Genomic DNA, 12,302 nt, shown 5'->3' on the forward strand with positions numbered 1-12,302 from the left:
TATGCAAACCTGTGTAATTCTTTTCTATTTAAAGCCAGTTGGTACAGGGTTTTCTGTCACTTGCAACCAAGAATCTTGAATATGGGAAGCTCCTCTGCTTTGTCAGAGGGTCAATGGAATTCAGAACATGTGATTTATTTTGGAAAGAGAGAGAAAAAAAAGGTTCTAGGTAACACCAGGACTGGATTTGCAAGGTGATAACTAAGGATAGAAAAACATATGAGGACATTCTCATGTTTCATTTTCCCCCAGAAATGTTAGTTCCTAAGTTGTGGATACAATTGTTTTTTTTTCTCTGCTGAATTCTTGGTTACATTCTTGGAAGCTAAACTATTTCAAAGACCATTAAGAAAATATGCTGGTAGAAGGTAGATGCATGCTTTGTGATCTTTAATACAATAGTGTCCCCTGACTCTCTATGGTTAAAGAGTAGGGAGTAAAAATACCGAACAGTTGATGTACTTTGCTTTACGTGGATTATCTCACTTCCACCCCATAGCAACTCTGTAAAGAAATCTCATGTCTCTTTTACAGATGCAATAGAGACAAAGAAGTTATGAACTAACGTCATCCAGTTAGTATGTATAAATATTAGGACTTGAACTCAAGTCTGTGCTCTTGCTTTATGCTAGATGTGCTTGTATCCCATCTGAACCCAGACCTCACAAATTTCCTAGGAACTTCAGAACATGATACTTCTGATTGAGATGTTAGCTGTTAATCATCTTTCATTAAGAGGGCATGATGAGGTGTGTTCTCTTACATTGACCCCCTAAGAGGCCTGCTGTAAGAAGCAACAACCTCTCCTTTTCCTGTCTGCCACCTGCTCAGCAGCCGTAAAGCAGCAACCATGCACGAATTTATCCCCATTCATGTTGGCCAGGCTGGTGTTAAGATTGGCAATGCCTGTTAGGAGTTCTATTGCCTGGAATACGGCATCCAGTCCAATGACCAGATGCCAGGTGACAAGACCACTAGGGGAGGAGATGACCCTTAAATACCTTCTTCAGTGAGACAGGTGCTGGCAAGCACGTTTCCAGGGTGGTGTTTGTAGACCTGGAACCCACAGCCATTGATGAAGCTCACACTGGCCCCTACCTCCAGCTTTTCTACCCTGAGAAGCTCATCACAGGCAAGGAAGATGCTGCCAACCCGAGGGCACTGCACCATTGGCAAGGAGATCAGTGACCTTGTCTTGAACCGAATTTGGAAACTGGCCAACCAGTGCACAGGTCTTCAGGGCTTCTTGGTTTCCCATAGTTTTGGAAGGGGAACTGGTTCCAGGTTTACCTCCCTGCTGATGGAACATCTCTCTGTCAATTATGGCAAGAAGTCCAAGCTGGAGTTCTCTATTTACCCAGCCCTCCAGGTTTCCATTGCTGTAGTTGAGCCCTACAACTCCATCTTCACTACACACACCACCCTGGAGCATTCTGATTGTGCCTTCATGGTAGACGATGAGGCCATCTATGACATCTGTCAAATAAACCTCGATACTGGGGCATCTGGGTGGCTCAGTCAGTTAAGCATCTGACGTCAGCTCAGATCATGATCTCACGGTTTGTGAGTTTGAGCCTCATGTCAGGCTCTGTGTTGACAGCTCAGAGTCTGAAGCCTGCTTCGGATTCTATGTCTCCCTCTCTGCCCCTCCCCCATTCATGCTCTGTCTCTGTCAAAAATAAACATTAAAAAAAAGTTGTGTGTGTGTGTGTGTTTTTAAACCTGGATATTGGGGGCGCCTGGGTGGCACAGTCGGTTAAGCATCCGACTTCAGCCAGGTCACGATCTCGCAGTCCGTGAGTTCGAGCCCCGCGTCGGGCTCTGGGCTGATGGCTCAGAGCCTGGAGCCTGTTTCCGATTCTGTGTCTCCCTCTCTCTCTGCCCCTCCCCCGTTCATGCTCTGTCTCTCTCTGTCCCAAAAATAAATAAACATTGAAAAAAAAATAAAAAAAAAAATAATAATAAATAAATAAATAAACCTGGATATTGAATGCCCAACATACACTAACCTGAATAGTTTGATAGGTCAAATTGTGTCCTCGATCACTGCTTCCCTCAGATTTGATGGAGTCCTGAATGTTGATCTGACAGAATTCCGGACCCCACATCCACTTCTTTCTGACCACACATGCCCCTGTCATCTCTGCTGAGAAAGCCAACCATGAGCAGTTTTCTGTAGCAGAGATCACCAAGGCATGCTTTGAGCCAGCCAACCAGATGGTGAAATGGTAAATACATGGCTTGCTGCCTGTTGTACTGTGATGATGTGGTTCCCAAAGATGTCACTATTGTCATTGCCACCATCAAGACCAAGCGCACCATCCAGTTTGTGGACCAGTGCCCACTGGATTCAAAGTTGACATTAATTACCAGCCTCCCACCGTGGTACCTGGTGGAGACCCGGCCAAAGTACAGCAAGCTGTGTGCATGCTGACCAACACCACAGTCATTGCTGAGGCCTGGGATCCCCTGGACCACAAGTTTGACCTGATATATACCAAGCATGCCTTTGTTCACCAGTATGTGGGTGAGGGAATGGAGGAAGGAGAGTCTTCTGAGGCTTATGAGGACATGGCTGCCTGAGAAGGATTATGAGGAGGTTGCTGTGGATTCTGATGAAGGAAAGGGTGAAGAGGGAGAGGAATACTAAAGTTTAAAATGTTATAAAGATACTGCTTTTACAGGTATCTTAAAACCTTCTGTTTTTTTTTTTAAATATTTTTTTTCAACGTTTTTTATTTATTTTTGGGACAGAGAGAGACAGAGCATGAACAGGGGAGGGGCAGAGAGAGAGGGAGACACAGATTCGGAAACAGGCTCCAGGCTCCGAGTCATCAGCCTAGAGCCCGACGCGGGGCTCGAACCCACGGACCGTGAGATCGTGACCTGGCTGAAGTCGGACGCTTAACCAACTGCACCACCCAGGCGCCCCAAAACCTTCTGTTTTAAGAATAAAGGTTGCACTCATAACTGGTGAAGAAATTGAATCAGTTACCAAAAATCTCTCAACAAATAAGAGTTCTGGGCCAGATGGCTTCCCAGGGGAATTCTACCAGACATTTAAAGCAGAGATAATACCCATCCTTCTCAAGCTATTCCAAAAAATAGAAATAAAAGGGAAAATTCCAGACTCATTCTATGAAGCCACCAGAGACCTCACAAAAAAAAAAGGAGAACTACAGGCCAATATCCCTGATGAATATGGATGCAAAAATTCTCAACAAGATACTAGCAAATCGAATTCAAAGCATATAAAAAGAATTATTCACCATGATCAAGTGGGATTCATTCCTGGGCTGCAGAGCTGGTTCAAAATTCACAAATCAATCAATGTGATACATCACATCAATAAAAGAAAGGATAAGAACCATATGATCCTGTCAATAGATGCAGAAAAAGCATTTGACAAAACATAGCATCCTTTCTTAATTAAAACCTTCAAGAAAGTCATGGTAGGAGGAACATACCTAGACATCATAAAAGCCATATATGAAAAGCCCACAGCTAATATCATCCTCAATGGGGAAAAACTGAGAGCTTTCCCCCTGAGATCAGGAACACGACAGGGATGTCCATTCTCACCACTGTTGCTTAACATATTGTCGGAAGTCCTGGTGTCAGCAATCAGACAACAGAACGAAATAAAAGGCATCAAAATTGGCAAAGAAGAAGTCAAACTTTAAGTTTTTGCAGATGACATGATACTTTACATGGAAAACCCAAAAGACTCCACCAAAAGGCTGCTAGAACTGATACATGAATTCAACAAAGTTGCAGGGTACAAAATCAATGTACAGAAATCGGTTGCATTTCTATACACCAATAATGAAGCAACAGAAAGAGAAATAAAGAAATAGATCCCATTTATAATTGCACCAAGAACCATAAAATACCTATGAATAAACCTAACCAAAGTTATAAAAGATATGTATGTTGAAAACTATAGAAAACTTATGAAGGAAATTGAAGAAGACAAAGAAATGGAAAAACTTACCATGCTCATGGATTGGAGGAACAAATATTGTTAAAATGTCAATACTATCCAAAGCTATCTACACATTCAATGCAATCCCAATCAAAATTGCACCAGCATTCTTCTCAAAGCTAGAATAAACAATCCTAAAATTTGTATGGAACCACAAAAGACCCCGAATAGCCAAAGTAATATTCCGGAAGAAAACCAAAGCAGGAAGCATCACAATCCCAGACTTTAGCCTCTACTACAAAGCTGTAATCATCAAGACAGTATGGCATTGGCACAAAAACAGACACATAGATCAATGGAATAGAATAGAAACCCCAGAACTAGACCCACAAACGTATGGCCAACTAATCTTTGACAAAGCAGGAAAGAGTATCCATGAGAAAAAAAAAAGTCTCTTTAGCAAGTGGTGCTGGGAGAACCAGACAGTGACATGCAGAAGAATGAACCTGGACCACTTTCTTACACCATACACAAAAATAAACTCAAAATGGATGAAAGACCTGAATGTGAGACAGGAAACCATCAAAACCCTGGAGGAGAAAGCAGGCAACAACCTCTTTGATCTCAGCCACAGAAATTTCTTGCTCAACATGTCTCCAAGGGCAAGCGAATCAAAAGCAAAAATGAACTGCTGGGACCTCATCAGGATAAAAAGCTTCTGCACTGCAAAAGAAACAATCAACAAAACAAAGGCAACTGACAGAATGGGAAAAGATGTTTTCAAATGACATATCGGATAAAGGGTTAGTGTCCAAAATCTATAAAGAATTTACCAAACTCAACACCAGAAAAACAAATAATCCAGTGAAGAAATGGGCAGAACACATGAATAGACACTTTTCCAAAGAAGAAATCCAGATGGCCAACAGATGCATGAAAAGATGCTCAATGTCACTCATCAGGGAAATACAAATTGAACCCACACTGAGATAACGCCTCACACCGATAAGAGTCGCTAAAATTAACAACTCAAGAAACAACAGATGCTGGCGAGGATGTGGAGAAATGGGAAACCTCTTGCACTGTTGGTGGGAATGCAAACTGGTGCAGCCACTATGGAAAACAGTGTGGAGATTCCTCAAAAAATTAAAAATAGAAATACCTTATGACCCAGCAATAGCACTACTAGGTATTTATCCAAAGGATACAGGGGTGCTGATTCATAGGGGCACAGTACCCCAATGTTTACAGCAGCACTTTCAACAATAGCCAAATTATGGAAAGAGCCCAAATGTTCAACTGATAAATGAATAAAGAAAATAAGGAATACTTCTTGGCAATGAGAAAGAATGAAATCTTGCCATTTGCAACAATGTGGATGGAACTGGAGGGTATTATGCTAAGTGAAATAAGTCAGAGAAAAACAGATATCCTATGTTTTCACTCATATGTGGATCTTGAGAAACTTAAGACCCCTGGGGGAAGGAAAGGGGGAAAAAGGTTACAAACAGAGAGGGAGGGAGGAAAACCATAAGAGATTCTTAAATACAAAGAACAATCTGAGGGTGGATCGGGGGATGGGAGAGAGGGGGAAATGGGTGATGGGCATTGAGGAGGGAACTTGGGATGAGCATTGGGTGTTGTATATAAGCGATCAACCACAGGAATCTACTCCCAAAACCAAGAGCACACTTTACACCCTATATGTTAGCCAATTTGACAATAAATAATATTAAAAAAAAGAATAAAGGTTGAGCTCTGATCAGTTAATTTGTATGCAGCAGTATATACTCTCGTATATAATTACTGACCTATGCTTTAAAACACAGCACTCTGTTACAGATTCAAGCTGTCCATTTCTCTGATAGGTTTGAATACAAATATTCCCTGTCTTAAGTGAAAAAAAAAAGGACACAGTGATAGCGTAATGTATTCAAAAGGTATAAAAAAAATGCAGTTATTCAGTAGATAACCACAGTTTGAGAGACAGTTTTGCTCAAAAGTTCCTCTCTAAATAATTTTTACCCACTTTTTTCCCCCTGTTTTAGGTATAACATACATAAAATGTATAAAGAGAGCTCATCTTAAGTGCACATCTTGGTCACTTTAACATATTAATAACCATGAATCAGATTAAGTTGCAGAACATGTCTAACACTGTCAAAGTTTCTTTCATGCCTTTCCATTTGGTGCTAGTCCACTCCTGCCCAGCAGCAAACACTGGTGGGGTTGGATAATGGTTACTTAGTGTTGTCTGTTCTTGAACTTATAAATTGAGTCATACAGTATCTGGTCTTTTTTTTTTTATATTAATCTGACTTCTTTACTCAACATGAGATTTGTAAGATTGATTCCTTTTGTGAGTAATGGTTCTTTCTTTTCTATCCTTGTACATTGCTCTTTTTTTAAACTGAGGTATAATGACATGTAACATTATACTAGTTCCAGGTGTATCATTTCATATAAATCCTGAAAAATGATTACCACAATGAGTCTAGTTAAATCTGCCACTAAACTTAATGACAACATTTTTTTTCTTGTAACAAGAACTTCTAAGTCTCTTCTCTTAGCAACTTGCAAACAGGCAATACAGTATTATCAACTATCACCATGCTGTATCACCATTACATTCTCAGTTATTTTATAACTGGAAGTTTGTACCTTTTGACCCCTTTCACCCATTTCTCCCAGACTTCACCCCCTACATCTGGAAACCACCATCTGTTCTCTGTATCTATGAGTTTGTGACTGTGTGTATTTAAGACCCTCCATATAAGTGAGGTCATACTGTATTTTGTCTTTCTCTGACCTATTTCAGCATAATGCCTTCAAGGTCCATCCATGTTGTCACAAATGGCAGTACAGTAAGTCCTTGGATTACAAGTAACTTGTTCTGTGAGTTTTCCACAAGACAAGCAAACATTTCTAATAAATTTTAACTTGATAAACGAGTGATGTTAACTTGCAATACGAGTAGTACATGATGCTGAATATCACATAATCACAGCTGAGCCAATGGTTCTTGAAATTCGCGTTGATATACAAGTGCTTTGGATTACAGGCATGTTTCTGGAGCAAATCATGCTTGCAAACCAAGGTTTTACTGTATTTTCTTCTTTTGATGGCAGAATAGTATTCCACTGTGTATGTATATACCACACTTGGTTTATTCATGCATCCACTGATGGGCACTTAGGTTGCTTTCCTATCTTGGCTATTGTGATAATGCTGCAGTGAACGTGATGGTAAGGGGATGCAGATCTTTTTAACTTTCTTCAGTTATATACCCATAGAATTTCTTGATCATATGGTAATACTAGTTTTAATTTTTTGGGTGACCTCCCCATACTGTTTTCAGTAGTGGATGCAAAAATGTATGCTTCCACCAATAGCACACTAGCAATATCTCCTCTCCACCCTCTTGCCAATACTTCTTTCTTTTTGGTAAGAGTCGTTTTAACAGGTGTGAGGTGATATCTCACTGTGGTTTTGATTTGCATTTCCCTGATGATTAGTGATGTTGAGCACATTTTCATGTATCTATTGGCCGTTTGTATATTTCCTTTGGCAAAATGTCCATGCAGATCCTCTGCCCATTTTTCAGTCAGATGGCTTTTATGGTATTGAGTTGTATAGTTTGGATATTAACATTTCATCAGAAGATTTGCAAATAGTTTCCCTCAGTAAGTTGCGTTCTCATTTTGCTGATGGTTACTTTGCTGTGCAGAAGTTTTTTAGTTTGATGTAGTCCTAGTTGTTTATTTTTGCTTTTTCTGCCTTTGCTTTGGAGGTTGAATCCAAAAAATCATCACCAAGATTAATGTCAAGAAGATTACCACCTTTTTTTCTAAGAGATTTATGCTATCAGGTTTAACATTCAAATATGTAAGTTGTTTTTGTCTTTTTGTTTTTTAGAGAGAGAGAGAAAGCACATGAGCATGGGAGAAGGGCTGAGGGAGAGGGAGAGGCAGAGAGAGAGAGAGAGAGACAGAGACAGAGAGAGAGAGAATCTAAACAGGTGCCACACATTGTGTGGAGCCCGATGAAGGGCTCAGCCCCACGACCCTGGGATCATGTCCTGAGCCAAAATCAAGAGTTGGATGTTCAATTGACTGAGCCACCCAGGTGCCCCTGTAAGTCATTTTTAAAATTGGAATTGACATACAAATGTTACATTAGTTTCAAGTGTACAACATAGTGATTTGACCACTCTGTACATTATGCTGTGCTGACCACAAATGGAGCTCCCATCTGTCACCATACAATATAATTGACTATATTCCTATTCTATACCTTTGATCCCAACGATTTATTCATTCTCTAAGTGGAAGCCTATACCTCCCACTTAATCTTCACCAATTTTTCCCATCCCCCAGCCCCTTCTCCTCTAGCAACCATGTTTGTCTTTTATGGGTCTGTTTCTGCATATTTGTTTGCCTGCTTGTTCATTAGATTCCACATATAAGTGACATCATGGTATTTGTTTTTCTTTGCCTGACCAATAGGTCACTTAGCATCATTTAGCATAATACCCTGTAAGTCCATACATATTGTTGCTAATGTCAAGATCTCATTTTTTCTGATGGCTGAGGAATATTTCAGTGTGTGTGTGTGTGTGTGTGTGTGTGTGTGTGTGTGTATGTGTCCATTCATCATCTGTTCCTGTATCAATGGACACAGATTGTTTACATATCTTGGCTATTGTAAATAATGTTGCAATAAACATGGGGGTGCTTATATCTTTTCAAATTAATGTTTTCATTTTCTTTGGGTAAATACTCAGTAGTGGAATTACTGGATTATATGACATTTCTATTTTTAACTTTTTTGAGGAAACCCATACTGTTTTCCACTGTGACTATACCAATTTGCATTCCCACCAACAGTGCACAAGGGTTCCCTTTTCTGCACATTCTAACACTTGTTATTTCTTGTCTTTTTTATTCTAGCCATTTGAACATGACTAAGGTCATACCTCATTGTGGTTTTCATTTGCATTTCCTTGATGATTAAGGATGTTGAGCCTCCTTCTTGTCTCTGTTTGCCACCTGTGTGTCTTCTTTGGGAAAGTATCTATTCAGGTCTTCTGCCCATTTTTTAATCAGACTGTTTGTTTATTTTGGTGTTGAGTTGTATAGTTGTATAAGTTCTTTATATATTTTGGACATTAAACCCTTATCAGATATGTCTTTTGCAGATATCTTCTACCATTTGGTAGGTTGTCTTTTGTTTTGTTAATGGTTTCCTTCATTATGTGAAAGCTTTTTATTTTGGTGTAATCCCACTGGTTTATTTTTGCTTTTGTTTCCTTGCTGAGGAGATATATTGATGAATATGTTGCTAAGGCTGATGTTAAATAGATTATTATGTTTTCTTATAGGAGTTTTATGGTTTCAGGTCTTACATTTAGGTCTTTAATCCATTTTGAGTTTATTTTTGTGTATAAGAAAGTGGTCCAGTTTCATTCATTTGCATGTAGGTGTCCAGTTTTCCCAGCAGCATTTATCGAAGAAAATACAGTTTTCTCCCCAATTGTATATTCTTGCCTGCTTTGTCATAGATTAATTAACTATATAAGAGTGATTTTAGGAGCATCTGGGTGTCTCAGATGGTTAAGCAACTGACTCTTGATTTTGGCTCAGGTCGTGGTCTTGCTACTCATGAGTTTGAGCTCTGCATCAGGCTCTCCGCTGATAGCAAGGAGCCTGCTCTCTGCCTCCCTCACTCTCCCTCACTCTCTGCCCCTCCTGCTCGCTTGTGTGCACTCTCTCTCTCAAATAAATAAACATTAAAAATAAATAATAAATGGATGGAGACCTCATGAGGGTCTTCCATTAAAAAAAAATGGGCTTATTTTTGGGCTTTTTATTTTGTTCCATTGACTTATAGGTCTGTATTTATACCATACTGTTTTGAGTAATATAGCTTTGTAGTATATCTGGAAATCTGGTGTTGTGATACCTCCAGCTTTTTTCTTCCTTCTCCAGATTTCTTTGGTTATTTGACATATTTTGTAGTTCCAGACAAATTTTAGTATTTTTTGTTCTATTTCTATGAAAAATTCTATTGGTATTTTGAATCTACTGATTGCTTTGGATAGCACAGACATTTAATGATATTAATTTTTCCAATCCATAACTATGGTATGTCTTTCCATTTGTTTCTGTTACCTTCAATTTCTTACATCAGTGTTTTATAGTTTTCAGAATACAGAGCTTTCACTGCTTTGGTGAAATTTATTCCTAGGTATTTTATTGTTTTTCATGCAGTTGTAAATGGAATTGTTTGTTAATCTTTTTCTGCTACTTCATTATTCATGTATAAAATGGAACCAATTTATGGTATTTTTTTTTTTAATTTTTTTTTTCAACGTTTATTTATTTTTGGGACAGAGAGAGACAGAGCATGAACGGGGGAGGGGCAGAGAGAGAGGGAGACACAGAGTGTGAAACAGGCTCCAGGCTCTGAGCCATCAGCCCAGAGCCTGATGCGGGGCTTGAACTCACGGACCGCGAGATCGTGACCTGGCTGAAGTCGGACGCTTAACCGACTGCGCCACCCAGGCGCCCCAATTTATGGTATTTTGTATCCTACAACTTTACTAAATTCATTTATTACTTTGAATAGTTTTTTTGTGTGTGTGTGGAATCTTTAGCATTTTGTATGTATGGTATCATGCCATCTGCAAATAGTGACAGATTTACTTCTTCCTTACCAATTTGGATGGTTTATATTTCTTTTTCTTATCTGATTGTTGTGGCTAGTATTTCCAGTACTATCTACAATAAAAGTGGTGTGAGTGAATATCCTGGTCTTGTTTCTGATCTTAGAGGAAAAGCTTTCAGTTTGAAAGCCAAAATCAAGTCTCATCATTGAGTATGATATTATATGATATTAGCTGAGGGTTTTTCATGTATGGCCTTATTATTTTTGAGGTCTATTCCCTCTAACCCCATTTTGTTAAGGATTTTCATCATGAACAAATGTTGAATTTTGTTGAATGTTTTTTCAGCATCTATTGAGATGATCACATGAATTTTATTTTTTGTTTTGTTAATGTGGTGTATCACCTTAATTGATTTGCAAATATTGAACCATTCTTGCATTCCTGGAGTAAATACCACTTGATTATGGTGAATAATACTTTTAATGTATTGTTGAGTGTGGTTTGCTAATATTTTGTTGAGAATTTTTTCATCTGTTTATCAAGGATATTGGCCTGTAGCTTTTTTTTTTGTTGTTTTTTTGTATAGGGTAATGCTGGCCTATAGAATGTGTTTGGAACTTTTCCTTCCTCTTCTGTTTTTGGAACAGTTTGAGAAGAATAGGTATTAACTCTTCTGTACATGTTTGGTAGAATTCACCTATAAAGCCATCTAGTCCTGGACTTTTGTTTGTTGGAAGTTTTTTGATTACCAATTCAATTTTGTTTTTAGTAATTGGTTTGTTTAGATTTTCTATTTCTCCTGATTTAGTTTTGGAAGATTGTATGTTTTGAGGAATTCATCCATTTCTTCTTGGTTGTCCAATTTGGTGGCATATAATTTTTTGTAGTAGTCTCTTACTTATCCTTTGTATTTCTGTGGTGTCAATCATTATTTCTCCTCTTTCATTTCTGATTTTATTTATTTATATGGGTCCTTTCTCTTTTTTTCTTGATGAGTCAGCTAAAGTTTTATCACTTTTATTTATCTTTTCAAAGAAGTAGCCCTTGGTTTCAGGGATCTTTTCTATTTCTTTTGAAAGTCTCTATGTCATTAATTTCTGCTCTGCTCTTTATTATTACCTTCCTTCTACTAACCTTGGGATTTGTTCTTTTTCTAGTTCCTTTAAGTTTAGATTGTTTGAGATTTTTCTTGTTTCTCAAGGTGGACCTATCTCTATAAATTTTCCTCTTAGGACTTCTTTCACTGGATCCTAAAGATTTTGGACTGCGGTTGGGTGTTCATTTTCCTTTGTTTCCATGAATTTCTAAATTTCCTCTTTGATTTATTGGTTGACTCTTTCATTGTTTAGTAGCATGTTGTTTAACCTCCACATGTTTGTTTTCTTTCCAGTTTGTTTCTTGTAATTGATGTCGTTTCATATCACTGTGCCATAAAATGATGCTTGATATGATTTTAATCTCCTTAAATTTATTGAGACTTATTTTGTGGCCTAACGTGTGATCTCTCCTGGAGAATGTTCCATGTACACTTGAAAAGAATGTATATTCTGTCATTTTTAGATGGAATGTTCCATATATATTTGTTAAGTCTAACTGGCCTGATGTGTTGTTCAAAAATACTGCTTCCTTATTTATTTTCTGGCTGGCTGATGTATTCACTGAAGTAAGTGGGATGTTAAAGTCCCCTAATATCATTGTTTTACTGTCAGT

General features: G+C 38.4%; 1 pseudogene; it reads left to right on the forward strand.

The window, feature by feature from the left end:
* Nucleotides 1-850: 850 nt before the first annotated feature.
* Nucleotides 851-2,729, forward strand: LOC112862279 (tubulin alpha-1A chain-like; annotated as a pseudogene).
* The last annotated feature ends 9,573 nt before the right edge of the window (nt 2,730-12,302 follow it).

Source organism: Puma concolor, chromosome B2 (genome assembly GCF_028749965.1).
Source record: "Puma concolor isolate L17-30 chromosome B2, mPumCon1.1.hap2, whole genome shotgun sequence".
Taxonomy (NCBI): domain Eukaryota; kingdom Metazoa; phylum Chordata; class Mammalia; order Carnivora; family Felidae; genus Puma; species Puma concolor.